An 18,536-nucleotide genomic window follows, 5' to 3' on the forward strand; every position below is an offset into this window, starting at 1 on the left:
TCAGGCTCTGGGCTAATGGCTCAGAGCCTGGAGCCTCTTTCCGATTCTGTGTCTCCCTCTCTCTCTGCCCCTCCCCCGTTCATGCTCTGTCTCTCTCTGTCCCAAAAATAAATAAACGTTGAAAAAAAAATTTTTTTTTAAATAATAATTTAGTATCATTATAAATCAGGAAATTGGAAACAAAGGAAAAAAAAAATCCTCTGTGACAAAAGATGACAGGTAACCCTAATCAGGTACTTGATATTGAGTGAGATATCCCAATGCCAAAAACAGGACTATTGATTGTAATGTATGTGCATAGCTTTGAAGAATAAATCTGCATGTTGCTTTATCGACTGGTTTTTTCTAAACTTTTTAATTACCAGCATGAAATATAGTTGTGTATTTTTGTGAATATAGGTTTCACTCAGTTGTTCAATGTTTGCATATTCCAAATGATGCCTGCTTAATTCCAAATAAACATAATGAAGAATTTTACAAAGGACTCAGCAAGTTTCTTCTGATTTGAGGATCACCATAGTGTACACCTGAAACTAACACTGTTAACTAAACTGGAATAAAAAAAAATCCAATTTGATCAAAGAGCACTAGGAGTTCTCAGCCAAAAATTTGTGCTGGACATATAACTGAGGTCTTTTCCTAGACATACTTAGTCTCGCCAACTACCTGAAAACATAATCTATAAAAATTCATATTTACATAAGCCAAGTGTAGATCTACTGTCTTTTAATTTTACAGGGAAAGTTACCCAAATTATACAGCCTTCAAATATTGAAAGAGTTCTAGAGAATTTATGCTCACGATAGAACTTTCCAGTTGGACTTTGTGTCTCATGGCCTCAGAAATCAGAAGCTATCATGGCACCACTTTTGACAGATGCTGTTTTTTCCCTCAGTATTCTTTTGTTTCAAGTTTCTGTTTAAATTCTAGTTAGTTAACATATAGTGTAATGTTGGTTTCCGGAGTAGAATTTAAGTGATTCATCACCTACCTATAACACCCAATGCTCATGACAAGTGCCCTCCTATCACCCATTTAGCCCATCCCCCATGCACCTCCCATTCAGCAATCTTCAGTTTGTTCTCTGTAGTTAATAGTCTTTTATACTTTGCCTCTCCCTCTTTTTTTCTTCCTCCCCCTATGTCCAACTGTTTTGTTTCTTAAAATCTACATGAGTGAAATCATATGGTATTTGTCTTCCTCTGATTTATTTCACTTAGCATAATACACTCTAGCTCCATCTATGTCATTGCAAATGGCAAGATTTCACTCTTTTTGATGGCTGAGTAATATTATATGTATTTACCACATCTTCTTTATTCATCAGTTGATGGACATTTAGGCTCTTTCCATAATTTGGCAATTGTTGATGGCACTGCTATAAATATCGGGTGCATGTGCCCCTTAGAATCGGTATTTTTTTTTAATTTTTTAATGTCTTTATTTTTGAGAGACAGTGTGGGAGCAGGCAAGGGGCAGAGAGGGAGGCACAGAATCTAAGCAGGCTCCAGGCTCTGAGCTATTGGCACAGAGCCCGATGCAGGGCTCAAACTCACAGACCGTGAGATCATGACCTGAGCTCGAGTTGGACGCCCAACTGAGTGAGCCACCCAGGTGCCCCAGAATCAATATTTTTGTATCCTTTGGGTAAATACCTAGTAGTGCAATAGCTGAGTCATAAGGTAGTTCTATATTTAACTTTTTGAGGAACCTCCATACTGTATTCCAGGGTGGTTCCCTCACTTTTCAAACATATTGTTTGAAAATCATAGTTCGTACATATGGGGCTAATAATATCGTGACACATCAAACCAAGTATTAGCCCACTCTTCCACTTTTGAAATAGCTGCCTGTCGGTTAAGACATAGATTTTCAGAGACCCTAATACAATACAAAAGATGCAGAACATTTGGAAATTTTTAAACATTTAACCACTTAACTGCTATATTAGAGGTTATGGAAAGGATGTGCAAAAGAGATTATATGGTTAAATCAGTAATTCTTGGATGTGAGTAATTTTGCCCTCTAGGAGACATTGGCAGTGTCTGGAGACATTTTTGGTTGCCAGAACCTAGTGGGGAGAGGCCAGGGATGCAGCTAAGCCTCCTACAATGCACAGGACAGCCCCCACAATCAAGATTTATCTAGTCCAAAATGTCAATAGCACCAAGGTTAAGAACCCCTAAGTTAAGACGATTGACTTCCAAAGCCTCTTGATTCTATACTCCATCATGTTTGCTTATCAACCCTTTCCATGTACATTAACATCAAATTTTCTTAGTGCTCAGTAAAGAAGTACCATAACAAAGTCTTTCACTGAGTGAAGAGACTAATAAGCTGAGTGGGACAAAAAGCAGTTATGCAAATAAAAGTCATTTGGATAATAAATAAAGAAAAAAAGATAGGAAAAAACTAAAGTAGTAGAAATATTGTGGTGTGGGAGGATCTTAACTGTCCTTGTGACTTTTTTAGAGCCCTGTTGGATCTTCCCAATAGCCTTGACCTCCAAAATGAAAAAACTGAAGTATACCATCATTTTGAAAGTTTCCATTAAACAGGAATAAGGTTAGTAATTCCTTCCTGACCACTTCAGGGGATGCGCTGTTGTGAATATTTAGAATTCAATGTGAGTGAGATGGACTTATTTAGATGGCTCAGAGGGGTGCCTGGGTGGCTCAGTTGGTTGGGCAACCGACTCTGCTCAGGTCATGATCTCACAGTTGATGAATTCAAGCCCCTTGTCGAGCTCTGTGTTGACAGCTCAGAGCCTGGAGCCTAGTTCAGATTCTGTGTCTCCCCTCTCTCTACCCCTCCCCTGCTCACGCTCTGTGTCTCTCTGTCTCTCAATAATAAATAAACATTTTAAAAAATTTTAAATGGTTCAGAAGTCAGAAAATAGCTTCCGGGTTGAGGTGAGAAATCAGAACACCTATCCTATCTATTGTGCCTATTTCCTGCCTCTATGCATGGGTCTGTCATTCAAACTTCAAACACTTCATCAAATCTGTGAAATGGGGATTACTGTTGAATCTCACATAGCAAACATCTAAATTACAAAGTTATGATGATATGTAAAAGTAAAGGAACAGGAAGGTATAGTAGGTAAATACTAATTAAAAAAAAAAGCATGTGGGACAACTGGATATCCAGATGCAAAAGGATGAAGCTGAACAACTATCTCACACCACTTACAAAAATTAATTCAAAATGGATCATAGATCTAAAGGAAAGGGCTAAAACTATAAAACTCTTAGATGAAAACATAAGAGTAAATCTTTACATCCTTGAGTTAGACAATGGTTTCTTAGATGACACCCAAACGCACAAGCAACAATAACAAAAAATAAATAAAAGTAAACTACATCAAAATTAAAAACCTTTGAAATGATACCAGCGAGAGAGTGAAAATATGACCCACAGAATGAAAAAAATATATTTGAAAATCATATGTCTGATACATATGATTTGTATATGTATTTGTATTTGTATACATATACATTTGTATACATATACATATGTATATGTGTTTGTATTTGTATATGACTTGTATACAGAACATATAAAGAACTTATACAACTCAATAATTAAAAAGGCAAAGGACTGGGGTGCCTGGGTGGCTCAGTCAATTAAGCATCCGACCTCAGCTCATGTCATGAACTCGTGGTTTGTGGGTTTGAGCCCCGTGTCTGTCTGTGTGCTGACAGCTCAAAGCCTGAAGCCTGCTTCAGATGCTGTGTCTCCCTCTCTCTCTGCCCCTGCCCTGCTTGCACTTTGTCTCTGTGTCTCTCAAAAATGAATAAACATTAAAAAAAATTTTAATGAGCAAAGGATCTAAATAGATACACAAATAGCCAGTAAGCAAAGGAAAAGATGAGTAACACCATTAACTATCAGGGATACACAAATCAAAATCACAATGAAATACCCGCTAGATAAGAACATGTGTTGGTGAGAATGTAGAATAATTAGAACACTTATACATTGCTAGTAATGTTGTGAAATGGTGCAGCCACTTTAGGAAACAATTGGCAGTTCCTTAAAATGTTGAATATGAAGTTATCATGTGACCCAGAATTCTACTCCAAGGTATATACTCAAGAGAAATGAAAACATGTCAGTGCAAAACATGTACATGAATGTTTACAGTAGCATTACTTATAATGGCCAAAAAGTGGAAACAATCCAAATATCCATCAACTGATGAATGAATTGAACAAAAATGTGTTATTATCCATACAGTGGAATACTATTTGGCAATAAAAAGAAATGAAATATTGATAAATCACACTGTATGGGTGAACCTTGGAAATCTTATGCTAAGAAAAAGAAGCCAGACATAAAGACCACATATTGTATGATTCTATTTATACCAAATGTCCAGACAGGCAAATGTATCTATAGAGACAGTAGTAGCTTCATGGTTGGAGGAAGAAAGTTGGGGGAAAATGGTGAGTAGCTCTTAGTATGAGGTTTCTTTTGGGGATGATGAAAATGTTCTAAAATTTATTGTGGTAATGGTTGCAGAATTCTGTGAATATAATAAAAATCATTAAATCATACAATTTAAATGGATGAATTGTATGAATAAATATAAATTATATTTCAATAAAGCTGTAGCAATATTAATACCTGATAAAAGAGATGTCAAGATAAAAGTTATCAAATGCTAAAAGGTACAAGCCAAGAAAGTAAAAAATTACAAAAAGGTACAAGCCAACAAAAAAACACAACAGTCCTGAAACTTTACATATCAAACAATAGAGCTTTTGAATTATTTAATCCAAAAACTGAGAAAAAAGGAAAAGTTAAAAATTTGCTCTTATAGTGGGAGACTTTTAACTTTTCTTAGAAATTCACAAATCACACAACAATAACCATACAGAATTAACAAGCTTGATCCAAAAGATAACAGGTAACCATACAGAATTAACAAGCTTGATCCAAAAGATAACAGGTATTGTGTCCTAGACAAACAGAAAGTAATGTATTCTGGGGCACCTGGGTGGTTCAGTCGGTTAAGCATCCAACTTCAGCTCAGGTCATGATATCACGGGTTCCTGAGTTTGAGCCCCATGTCAGGCTCCGTGCTAACAGCTCAGAGCCTGGAGCCTGCTTGGGATTCTGTGACTCCCTCTCTCTCTGCCCTTCCCTGCTCATGCTCTCTCTCTCTCTCTCTCTCAAAAATAAAATAAGCATTAAATTAAAAAAAAATACATTCTGTACAAAACTATTGGGAACAATCACAAAAACTAACCAAGTTTTAGGCCAAAAAAATGAAACCTCAATAAATTTCAAAAAACAAAATCCATGCAGACAGGATTCTTTGATCAAAATTCAATAAAATGGGGGCATCTGGGTGGCTCAGTCGGTTAAGCATCCAACTCTTGTTTTTGGCTCAGGTCATGATCTCACGGCTCATGAGATAGAGTCCTACATGGAGCTCTGCACTGATGGTGTGGAGCCTGCTTGGGATTCTCTGTCTCCCTCTCTCTCTGCCCCTCCCTCACTCTCTCTCTCTCAAAAATAAATAACCATTTTTTAAAAAAACTCAATATAATGGAAATTTGTAATACCTATGTGAAAAAGTTAATATTTCCTTTTAAATAAGACCTGTGTTGGGGCACCTGAGTGGCTCAGTCTGTTGAGCTTCTGACTTCGGTTCTGGCCATGATCTCATGGTTCATGGTTCAAACCCTGCCTCAGGCTCTGTGCTGACAGCTCAGAGCCTGGAGCCTGCTTCAGATTCTGTGCTTCCCTCTCTCTCTGCTCCTCCCCCCGTCACACTCTGTCTCTCTCTCCCCTTCTCAAAAATAAATAAACATTAAAAAAAATTTTTTTAAATAAACAAGTCCTATGTTAAAAATAGGGTGACCATATTTTCCAGTTCACCCAGAACAGTCCTGACTTATACTTATTGTTCTGATATAATCTTTATATTTCATTGTCAAAAGTGTCCCAATTTGGATGATAAGTTATATAATGACCTCAGTTAAGAAATAATCCAGAACTGAAATTGGAATTTATCTAGAAAGCAATGACAAATAATGACAAAACACCTGTTGGGATACAGCCAGAGGTTCTCAGAGGAAATTTTGTAGCTTTTAATTAATATGTTAGAAAATAAGAAAGATTAAAAATAAACTAAGCATATAACTCAAAAATGAAAACAAATAAAAATAAAAAAGCAGAAAGAAGGAAGGAATGAAAAGAGAAGTCAATGAAATAGAAAACAAATCAAATAGTAGATTTGATCAATAAAATAGAAAGTTGATTCTTAGGGAAAAATTGGCCAGTGTCTGGTCAATCAGTGAAGAGACACACAGAAAAAGAAACACTGTACAAGAAAAGAGACATTACTAAGGTACAGATTTTTGAAAACTCTATATAAAATAGATGTTTCTGAAAAACTGAATTATCAAAACTGACTTGAGAAAGGGGAGAATATCTGAATAGATCCATATTTGTTGAAGAAATTGAAAAGGTGGTCAAATGTTTTCCTCAAAAATAGATGTCTACCCAGGTGATTTCATGAGTCAGCTCTAACAAACTTTTAAGGAGGCATCAATTCCCATGTAATGCACAGGATTCCAGAGCATGGGAAAAGAGACATTTCATAACTTATTCTAGGAGGCCGACATAATTATGACATCAAACTAGACAGTGCTGCTTTCACACAAAAGATGACTATGGGTCAGTCCCACTGACAGGCACAGATAAAAGATCTGAATAAAATACTAGAAAATCAAAACCAGCAGTGCATTAAAAATAATAACACAGTTCGAATTATACACTTAAAAATTGTTAATATGGTAGGGGGCGCCTAGGTGCCGAAGTCAGTCAGTTAACCATCCAACTCTTGATTTTGGCTCAGGTCATGATCTTGCAGTTCATGAGATTGAACCCTGCATCTGGCTCTGTGCTTACAGCATGGAACCTGCTTGAGACTCTCTCTCCCTCTCTCTCTGCCCCTCCCTCACTCACATTCTCTCTCTCAAAATCAATAAATAAACTTAAAAAAATTGTTACTGTGGTAAGTTGTATATATATTTTACCACAATAAAAGAAATTAACATTACAAGTATTGGGAGTTATTTTCCACTCCCAACTAAGCTCTTATTCTGCCATTTTAGAACAGAGGCCCTGACAGTTTTTGCTCTGGACTATCTTTCAAAAATGTTTGTCTAGCTTTGGAGGGCATAGATAGTGTCACTCTAGCCCAGGGGGACAGATTTGTTTGCTGTCCAATATAAAAAGATAATGTCTCCCCTCCTCCCTTTCCCCGGGGAAAGGTTGGGCAGGTTTGCTTGAAGCTGCTTATAAAATATGGAAGTTTCTTAATTTCTGGTTTCTCAGCTGTGATATAAACCCACTCTGTGTGCAGCATCCATCTACGCCTACTTGTGTGATCCCCGTGGGATTTGGGGACGTGAGGAATTGGTGTAAAACACATGTTGCCCACTGTGTGTGCAGTAATAAAGAGCTTTGTCTCTGATCCAGAAGTCTCGTATCTTCTGCTGGCACTGAAGAACCTGTGACAGGCTAACCTGCCAGGTTGGAATAGGTGAAAAATCTCAGACCACTCACAGTTCTTTACAGTTTGGGCAACAAGGATAGGCTGCTGACAGATGTGGAAGAGAAAGGATGAGGTTAGGGGATATAGGAAGATTACACAGAAACTGGTGGTGAATGTTCTCACCCAATAGTCCGCAACACTCCTACAGTATTTTATTCAGTCCTGTTCATGAATATTTAGAATCTGAGCAATGAGAGGTGGGTTTGAGACAAATTGTCTGAATGGTGTTCTCTTCGGGTAGGATAGGAGATGCAAGCCTGTGGGGGCCCCAGATAAAAGGCAGTATGACTATGGCTGCTAGATCAAGAGATCTCTAAAGCTGAAATCAATGATGTCAGCAGAAAGGGTACAGAATTTTGGTTTTGTTGAGCCTGGGCCACCATCAGCCACTTGAAAGTAAAAATCAGCACAAAGCTTTGCTTTCTGAGGAGAGCTAGTCTCTCCTTCTGTGCCCTCTGATCTCTCCTTCCTTCTCTTTCCTGACCTCAGGAATGTCCTGCTACTTTAAGGGAGCAAATGATTGGGTCAAGATCTCCCTGTTCCCATGGAAGACTGAAGGCCATACACACTCTGTACAAATATACTGAGGAACTTCAGGGAAGGAAGGGACTCAAATTCCTACGGCTCCTTTTGGGTATAGACATCCAAGTCACCATCCTACCTGGTCCAAGAATGCTCAGATTTAACTGATGGTATTTGGACAGGGTTCTGAATGGGGACCAGAAGCTAATATGACTTTACTGGTAGGACTTGTTGGACTAATTCAATGCACTGTTGTTGCTTGCATGAATAGTAGGAATTGAGGTGTTATATGTTTATATTCCCATCTTGTGTCAGAGGGGATTAGCTCCATCCAGGAAGAGCAGAAAGTAGCCATGCTTGTGGGACAAACTCACTGCCATTTGTCACTAGACGGTGAGCCAGGAGTTAGCATGCGTGCCTCTACTTCTGATTTCAAAGTTTTTACCCTGAAGATGATATCCTGTTGGTTGGCAAGTCAGAAGTTTCCATTTCAAGGCCCCAGACACTCACACTTAGCACTGGCAGGGCTGGCTGATAACTCTCAACAAAATTCAGAGGACTGTTTGCCAACTAAAGTTTCTTGGGACTGTATGGGCAGATTCACAATGTTCAATTCTTCTGGCTGTATCTCCAGCCACGGCCCAACAAAAAGGAGGTTGAGCATCTTGTGGGACTTTTGGGGAACAGGAGATAGTGTGTGCCTCTACTGGGCGTTCTATTTGGTCCTCTACATCAGCTAATTCACAAATCAGCATTCTTTGAGCGGAGCCCAAACCAATAGCAATGAATGCTTTCTTTGTCCCCTACAAAGAACCTACATTGCAGCCTGGCAAAAAAATCATATGGTCTGCCTGAATCAAGAAACTGCAGTGGCTGGCAATCTAACCTGCTTCTATATCTGTCATCCCTGTCCATGTGCTATGAGAACATAAACATTCATGTGGGCATGGCTGCTCTTGAGCCATTTTGTCATGCCTAATTGCCATCAGTGGCCACTCTCAAACATGGACTCTGCCTTGTATATGTACAAACGCACAGATAGGCACAATCTTTTTTTTTTAGTACAATCTTTTAAAAATCTGATTGCTACAAATTCATAGGCTTCTCCTGACTGCTGAGCCACTTATGTATGCCTATCAAGGCTGCAACTACTCAGTGACATAGCTCATGTTTCTTAAACAAACCAGTGTAATGATGATCTAAATCAAGTTTCAAAAGAACCCCTAAACTAGAGTGACTAAGTGACTCTTTGGGTTGTCTGTAGGGGGGAGAGATGGCCACAGCCTATCTCTCTATTGTGGATGAGGGTTGCTTTTTGGCTCATCTATTGCCCCATTAACAATATTACCAGAGATTAGCAGATCAGTCTACATTGCAGGACTCATAATGAATAACAGATTGACTTCAGACTACATCCTGGATGTCTAAAATAACACCCACTGATGCCCATATTTACTCAGAATCAGCTGTGTGTATAATCCTGGGAAGCATGGTTGAGGTCAGTACTGCTGGTCAGCATCTTCCTGCTGCCTAGAATCTTATTGATATTAGCCTTAACTAATACTTTATGAGACAAATTGAACAGTTCTGGTCCCAGCCTCTTTTGGTCAGATTAAGCAGTGTGGCCATGGAGTGGCACGCTTATATAAGAACTTAAGGTTGGCCAAGAAGATATTGGGTCAAGGTGTAGATTATTTTTGGGAGAGGCTGCCATGGACTCTGAATATCCCTGTATATTCTTGTAGTGGGTATGCCAAGAATGCAAGGCCCTAACTGATCTTTACCCAGGACATTTTTCAGTATTTTGTTTGCAGTGAGCATTGTGTTTGCAGTGAGCAACATGGAGGGGTGTGGCAATGTCTCCTTCTGGGACAAAGAGCAGGATTACTTATTGCTTGTTATCAAGGAAACGGATTCCCTAAACTTAGTGTTCCTAGGCTGTGACATGAACCTCTGCATGTTGGTATTCATCTGGGCCCCGCCACACTTTCCCCTTGGTGTTTGGGGGGTTAAGGAGAACCAGATCAGACATGATGCTTATGCTGCTTGCTGTGCTGTGAGTAATAAAGGCCTCAGTCTCTGACCCAGGAGTCTCCTATTTTCTACCAGCATCTAGTAAACTGGGATATGTTAGCTTATTAGCTAATAATTAAGGAAAAATATGATCCCACACACTTATATTTGACTATCTTTCAATTTCTTTAACACATATTGTTCTAGTTGAGCTCTATGTTATTTCTTGTACCAAATTTCAGCTTTTTTTAAATTTTCATGCACTAATTTCATGCATTATATTAGCATATAACCATTCTTCATTCTTTTATTTTCTTGGACCTGATGTATTTGTAATTATTTTTCCCTTTTGTTTTGATTTTTGTGTATTTTTCTTGGTAAGTTTTATTTCAAATAAAGTTTATTAATCAGTCCTTTTAAATTTTTTTTTTTTAACGTTTATTTATTTTGGGGACAGAGAGAGACAGAGCATGAACGGGGGAGGGGCAGAGAGAGAGGGAGACACAGAATCGGAAACAGGCTCCAGGCTCTGAGCCATCAGCCCAGAGCCCCACGCGGGGCTCGAACTCACGGAGCGCGAGATCGTGACCTGGCTGAAGTCGGACGCCCAACCGACTGCGCCACCCAGGCGCCCCTATTAATCAGTCCTTTTATAGATTCAACTCTTGGCTTGTTAATCTCAACTTTTGCAGTTGACATTACTGTTCTCTAACGCATTGTTTTCTATCCATCCTTATTTAGCTGTTATTTTGAGAAGGCGCAGAGAGTAAGGGTTGCTATTGCTTTTTACCAATCTCTTATTTCTTGATTAACATATTTAAAGTTATAGTTTCCCTCTACTCCTACTTCAGCTGTGTCCCACAGTTTTGATTCTAGTGGTTTATTTATCAGTCTAAATTATTTCATCTTACGATTTTCATCTTTATTAAAGGATAATTTAGAAGGATAATTTTTAGTTTCCAAATACAATGAAGTTTTTCCTATCCTTTTATTATTTTCTATTATTTCTTTTTTAATTTAATTTTTAAAAACTTGGGGCGCCTGAGTGGCGCAGTCGGTTAAGCATCCGACTTCAGCCAGGTCACGATCTCGAGGTCCGGGAGTTCGAGCCCCGCGTCAGGCTCTGGGCTGATGGCTCAGAGCCTGGAGCCTGTTTCCGATTCTGTCTCCCCCTCTCTCTCTGCCCCTCCCCCGTTCATGCTCTGTCTCTCTCTGTCCCAAAAATAAATAAACGTTGAAAAACTTAAATCCAAATTAGTTAACATATAGTGTAATAATGATTCCAGGAATAAAATTTAGTGACTTATACACCCAGTGCTCATCCCAACAAGTGCCCATTGCTCAACCAGCTTATCCCCATACCCAACACCCCAGCAGCAACCCCCAGGTTGTTCTCTGTATTTAAGAGTTTCTTATGGTTTGTCACCCTCTCTGTTTTTATCTTATTTTTTCTTCCCTTCCCCTATGTTCATCTATTTTGTTTCTTAAATTCCACATATGAGTGAAATCATATACTTGTCTTTCTCAGACTGACTTATTTCACTTAGCGTAATACCCTCAAGTTCCATCCATGTTGTTGCAAATGGCAAGATTTCATTCTTTTTGATCACCAAATAATATTCCACTGATATATATACCACATCTTCTTTATCCATTCATCAATTAATGGACATTTGGGCTCTTTCCACACTTTGGCTATTGTTGATAGTGCTGCTATAAGCATTGGAGTGCACATGCCCCTTCAAAACAGCACTCCTGTATCCTTTGAATACCTAGTAGTGCAATTTCTGGGTCGTAGGGTAGTTCTATTTTTAATTTTTTTGAGGAAACTCCATACTGTTTTCCAGAGTGGCTGCACCAGTTTGCATTCCCACTAGCAGTGCAAAAAAGTTCCTCTTACTCTGCATCCTTGCCAACATCTGTCGTTGCTTGAGTTGTTAATGTTAGCCATTCTGACAGGTGTGAGGTGGTATCTCATTGTGGTTTTAATTTGTATTTCCCTGATGATGAGTGATGTTGAGCATCTTTTCATGTGCCTGTTACCCATCTGGATGTCTTCTTTGGAAAAAAGTGTCTATTCATGTCTTTTGCCCATTTCTTCACTGGATTATTTGTTTTTTGGGTGTTGAGTTTGATAAGTTCTTTATAGATTTTGGATTGGTCTATAGTTCTCCTTTTTAGTGGGGTCTTTGTTGTGTTTTGGAATTAAGGTAATGTTGGCCTCATAGAATGAGTTTAGAAGTTTTCCTTCCATTCCTATTTTTTTGGGAACAGCTTCAAAAGAATAGGTGTTAGCTCTTCTTTAAATGTTTGGTAGAATTCCCCTGGAAAGTCATCCACCCTAGACTCTTGTTTGTTGGGAGATTCTTGATTACTGATTCAATTTCTTTGCTGGTTACGGGTCTATTCAAATTGTCTATTTCTTCCCATTTCAGTTCTGGTAGTTTATATGTTTCTAGGAATTTGTCCATTTCTTCCAGATTGCCCAATTTGTTGGCATATAATTGCTCATAATATTCTCTTATTTGTTTGTATTTCTGTGGTGGTGATTGTGATCTCTCCTCTTTCATTTGTGGTTTTATTTATTGGGTCCTTTCCTTTTTCTTTTTGATCAAACTGGCTAGGGGTTTATCAATTTTGTTAATTATTTCAAAGCTCCTGGCTTCATTGGTCTGTTCTACTGTTGTTGTTGTTTTCAATATCATTGATTTCTGCTCTAATCTTTATAATTTCCCTTCTTCTGCTGGTTTTGGGCTTTATTTTCTATGCTTTTCCCAGCTCTTTTAGGTGTAAGGTTAGGTTGTGTATTTGAGACCTTTCTTCCTTCTTTAGGAAGGCCTGGAAGGCTGTATACTTCCCTCTTATGACCGCCTTTGCTGCATCCCAGAGATTTTGGATTGCCGTGTTTTCATTTTCTTTGGCTTCCATGTACTATTTACTGTTCTCTTTAACTTCTTGGTTAGCCCATTCGTTTTTTAGTAGGATGTTCTTTAATCTCCAAGTACTCATGGTCTTTCCAAATTTTTTCTTGTGGTTGATTTTGAGTTTCATAGCACTGTGTATGAAAATATACAGGGTATGATCTTGATCTTTTTGTACTTGTGGAGGTATGATTTGTGACCCAGTATGTGATCTATTCTGGAGAATATTTCATGTGCACTCAAGAAGAATGTGTATTCTTCTCTTTAGGATGAAATATTCTGAATATATCTGTTAAGTCCATCCAGTTCAGTGTATCATTCAAAGCCATTGTTTCCTTCTTGATTTTCTTTTTGCATGATCTGTCCATTGTTGTAAGTGGGATATTGAAATCCCCTACTATTATGATATTATTATCAATGAGTTTCTCTATGTTTGTGATTAATTGGCTTATATATTTGGGTGCTTTCACGTTGGAGGCATAAATATTTACAATTGTTATATCTTCTTGGTGGATACACCCCTTAATTATGATATAACGCCCTTCTTCATCTGTTACAGTATTTTAAAATCTAGTTTGTCTGATATAAGTATGTCTACTGCAGCTTTCTTTTGACGACTATTAGCATGATATATGGTTTTCCATCCCCTTACTTTCAATCTGCAGGTGTCTTTAGGTCTAATATTAGTCTTTTGTAAGTAGCATATAGATGGGTCTTGTTTTCTTATCCATTCTGATACCCTATGTCTTTTGATTGGAGCATTTAGTCCATTTACATTTAGAGTAAGTACTGAAAGGTACAAATTTAGTGCCATTGTGTTGCTTGTAGAGTTGGTGTTTCTGGTGATTTTCTCTGGTCCTTTCTAGTCTTTGTTGCATTTGGTCTTTTTGTTTTGTTTTATCTTTTCACCACTCAAAAAGTCCCCCTTAAAATTTCTTGCAGGGTTTAGTGGTCATGACTTCCTTTAGATTGTGTTTGTCTGAGAAACTCTTGATCTCTCCTTCTATTTTGAATGACAGCCTTGCTGGATAAAGAATTCATGGCCACATATTTTTCTGATTCAGCACGTTGAATATATCCTTTCACTCCTTTCTCTTTGCCATGTTTCTGTGGATAGGTCTGCTGGGAACCTGATCTGTCTTCCCTTATAGTCCAAGGACTTCTATTCCCTTGCTGCTTTCATAATTCTTTCCTTTCTGTGTATTTTGAGAATTTGACTATGATATGTATTGGTGATGGTCGATTTTGTTAAATCTAATGGGAGTTCTGTGTGCTTCTTGGATTTTGATGTCTTTATCCTTGACCAGATTAGAAAAGTTTTCTGCTATAATTTGCTCACATAAACCTTCTGCCCCTTTCTCTCTTTATCTTCTGGGACTGCTATGATTCGAATGTTACTCCTTTTTAATAAATCACTGAGTTCTTTAAGTCTTGTACTGTGATCTTTTGCCTTTGTTTCCCTCTTTTTTTCTGCTTCATTATTTTCCATAATTTTACCTTCTATATTGCTGATTTGCTTCTCTGCTTCATCCATCCTTGCCATCATGGCATCCATTCGAGATTGCATCTCAGTTATAGCATTTCTTAATTTCAGCCTGACTAGATTTTATTTCTTTTATCTCTGCAGAAAGATTCTCTGGTGTATTCTATGCTTTTTTTCAACCCCAGCTAGCATTCTTATTATCATGATTCTAAATTCTAGTTCAGACATCTTACTTATGTCTGTGTTGATTAAGTCCCTGGCTGACATTTCTTCCTGTTCTTTCTTTTGGGGTGAATTCCTTCATTTTGTCACTCTGGAGGAAGAAAAAAGTTAATAAAATTAAAAATTAAAATTAAAAAATTAAAAACAGGGGCGCCTGGGTGGCTCAGTCGGTTAAGTGGCCGACTTCGGCTTGGGTCATGATTTCGCCGTCCGTGGATTTGAGCCCCGCGTCGGGCTCTGTGCTGACAGCTTAGAGCCTGGAGCCTGTTTCGGATTCTGTGTCTCCCTCTCTCTAACCCTCCACAGTTCATGCTCTGTCTCTCTCTGTCTCAAAAATAAATAAACGTTAAAAAATTAAAAAAAAATTAAAAACAAAACAAAATATCAAATAAAGGAAGCTAGGACCTAGGTGTGCTTCATTCTGCTTGTTGAAAGAAGCTTGATAGAACAGAGAAAAAAGGGAAAGGAAAGGGGAAAAAAAGTTAAGAAAAATTTAAAAATTAAAAAAATTATATAATAAAATAGAATAAAATAAAATAAAGAAATTGAAATAAAATAAAAATTTCTTAAAAATAAAAAATAAAGTCAAAACAATTTCTCTTTCTGTATCCAAGAAAGAGAAAGAAAGAAAGAAAAAGAAAACCATTTAAGCAAAAACATAAGCAAAGAAAACCAACAAATAAGTTGAACCAACAAATGGAATGTAACCTGAATGAAGTTATATACAGTTTCCCCTAACCGAAACTATGAAACACTCTATAGTCCATACACTAAACAGGTGGAGTGACTTGTTCTGTTCTTCTTTGGAATGTGCTTGTAGGGCATAGTTGGGAAGGACTTGGTGTGAGGCTCCCTTCTCCACTAGGTGGAACTGCTTAACTTACTGGGGTGGATCAGTGTGCATGTGTGCATGTACAGCAGAGGTGGAAATGGCTTCATCCAGTTCCCTAGTCTCTAGCACAGGAACTTTGTCACTCCCTGACCATTGATCAAGCACCCCTCCTTTGTCTCAGGCCTCCATCCGCTCCCTGCCTCTACCCTGTCTGTGTCCAAGCCATCAGTCTGCCAGATGGTACCTCCCTCCAGAGTTTTATCTCAGATGACGTTTTGTTCCAAAACCCTACACTTCAGAAACCCCTGTGGCCTGGACCCACACCGACTTTCTGGGGGAGGGTCTCGCTGAGCAATCGCTGGGTGCCAGCTTGCCCCAGAAAATGTTTGTGGAATCATGCAGTAGTAGAGGTTCAGAGATTATGGCAAATCACAACACACAGCCGTTGCTAGGTTTTACCACATTCTGACATCTTTGTCCCAATACCAGCAAACATGTCTTCTCTCCTGGGTCTGCTGGGTCCTTTGCCTGTGGGGAGGCTGTATGGCCTCTACCAGATGCACTCCAAGTAGGGAAACTGCTTCTCTCCATGTGGCACAGAAATCCCTCAGACCCTGCTGCTTGTTCCTGAGGATTTGCCCTACTCCCCACCAGAGCACTGCCAGGCACTAAACTCTGAAACTTCAGACTCTGCACTCCACTGTTTATAGAATCCTGGTGGTATTGAAACCCTTTCCTTTTTCTCTGTCAATGGTTTTGGGAAACAGAGTTCTTGTTCAGTCCCCTGCGAGTGTTTTCATTCTTTCTCTTTCTCTCCAGCTACTTTCCGGAGGAAGGCTTTTCTTGCATGATCCTGATGCACCTCTTTCTCTGTCCTCTTTCTGTAAAAACGGCTGTCTACCCTCCATGGCTTTTCTCTCTCCCCTAGTTCACCTCTCTCACTGAGTACCTGCCGAGATCTGTGGCTCAAATTATTCAGATCATTGAGTTAATCCCCAGATCAATTTCCTAAGTGTTCAAAATGGTTTGGTACTGATCTAGCTGCATTTCAGGGACAAGACAAGCTCAGGGTCTCCATGCTGCTCTGCCATCTTAACTCCTCCCTATTATTTTCTAATCTTATGCAACATGATCAGAGAAATGATTTATATGATTTAATCCTTTTGAATTTGAGGCATCCTTTAAGGGCTAACATATGCTCTATTTTTAAATATGAGAGATGTGCTTGAAGAAAATGTGTATTTTGCTTGTTGGATGCGAACTTTTATATATGTGTATATATATATATATATATATACACATACAGCTGTACGTTTGAAATGGCTATACATTTATGTTCTATTGTTCTTCTTGTTCACCAGTCTATAACACCTTGCTTTTGTCTTTTTTTCTTTTCCCTAGAATTCTATCTAGTCAGATAAGATTAGTACTCTAGTTTTCTCTTGGTTCCCATTTGCCTGATGAATCTTTTCCTTTTATTTTCACATTTTCTATGTATTTTTTTATTTTAAATTTATCTCTCTTGTGGCTGACATTCTGGTTCTTTTTAAAAATTTTTTAATGTTTATTTATTTTTGAGAGAGAGAGAGAGAGAGAGAGAGAGAGACAGATCGTGAGTGAGGGAAAGGCAGGGAGAGGCTGAGACACAAAATCCGAAGCCTGATCCAGGCTTTGAGCTGTCAACACAGAGCCCAATGCAGGGCTTGAACTCACAGTGAGATTATGACCTGAGCCAGAGTCGGATGCTTAACCACCTGAGCCATTCAGGTGCCCCTGACATAATGTTTTTTAAGATCCAATCTGACTCTGCCATTTAATTGAAGAATTTTATCCACTTACATTTATTTTGGCTACTCTTACATAAAGATTTACTCCTGCTATCTTTCAAATTTTCTAATATACTTTCTATAGAGATCATGTTTTCTTCTGCTGGTTTAAATATTAAATCACTTTAAAAATTGTCTAAAAGTGAATTCACCATTACTAGTAATATGTCCACAAGCAAGTGTTGCCTGTGTCCTCATCTATGAGAATAAAGAATATGATTACTGTGGGAATTAAACGAGGTAACACATGTAAAATTCTCAGAATAGTGCCCAGGAAAATAAAGTTCTAGAAAAGTGTTTTAGTATTATATCATTATGACAGTTGCTTTTGACTCATAGCTGTGTTGTTTCTCCCTGTTGATTTCAGTATTTGTATCTTCTCCCAATAACACAAATGTTTGGGGTGCCTGGGTGGCTCAGTCAGCTGAGCTTCCGACTTTGGCTCAGGTCATGATCTCACAGCTCGTGAGTTCAAGCCCCGCATTGGGCTCTGTGCTGACAGCTCAGAGCCTGGAGCCTGCTTCTGATTCTGTGTCTCCCTCTCTTTCTGCCCCTCCCCCACTCGTGCCACATCCTCTCTCTCAAAAATAAATATTGAAAATCTTTTTAAAAAACACAAATATTTTACCTTTTCTCATGTTTTTATTGTCTTTCTTCTTCCTATCTAGCATGTTGGTATTATCCAGATCCTAGAAATTTTGGTCTGAATTTTTATAGATTCCCTCCCTCCCTTTTCTCCTTTCTTCCTTCCTTCTTTCCTTCCTTCCTTCCATCCTTCCTTCCTCCCACCCCCTTCCTTCTCTTTTTATTAACATAATAGACTGTACTAAAATATTTGATTAATTCACAAATCTCTTGCAGTATCTCCTATACTTACTTCTCTAATTGATTCCTTCCTCCAAAAGTGTTTCAACAGCTAGTTAAAAGTTTCAAAATTATTTTCTTTCAGAATTCTAAAAATAATATGTGATGCTTGGCTCTAGTGTAGCTATTGAGAAATTTCATGCTGTCTTAGTCTGTTTGGATTGCTATTGCAATATGCCATAGACTGGGTAGCTTATAAAAAAATTGAAATTTACTCCTCACAGTTCTGGAGGCTGGATGTTCAAGATGAAGGTGTCAACACAGTTGGGTTCTTTGGGGT

The 18,536-nt window shown here is 38.4% G+C and overlaps 1 long non-coding RNA gene across 1 annotated transcript; it reads right to left on the reverse strand.

Moving 5' to 3' along the window:
* Nucleotides 1-897: 897 nt before the first annotated feature.
* Nucleotides 898-11,598, reverse strand: LOC122497439. The gene is made up of 2 exons (XR_006301112.1): nucleotides 11,471-11,598; nucleotides 898-1,055 (listed from the first exon to the last, which is right to left on the reverse strand). It is a non-coding gene; the product is annotated as an uncharacterized LOC122497439 (long non-coding RNA).
* Nucleotides 11,599-18,536: the final 6,938 nt, after the last annotated feature.

This window comes from Prionailurus bengalensis, chromosome B1, assembly GCF_016509475.1.
Source record: "Prionailurus bengalensis isolate Pbe53 chromosome B1, Fcat_Pben_1.1_paternal_pri, whole genome shotgun sequence".
In the NCBI taxonomy this organism is placed as follows: domain Eukaryota; kingdom Metazoa; phylum Chordata; class Mammalia; order Carnivora; family Felidae; genus Prionailurus; species Prionailurus bengalensis.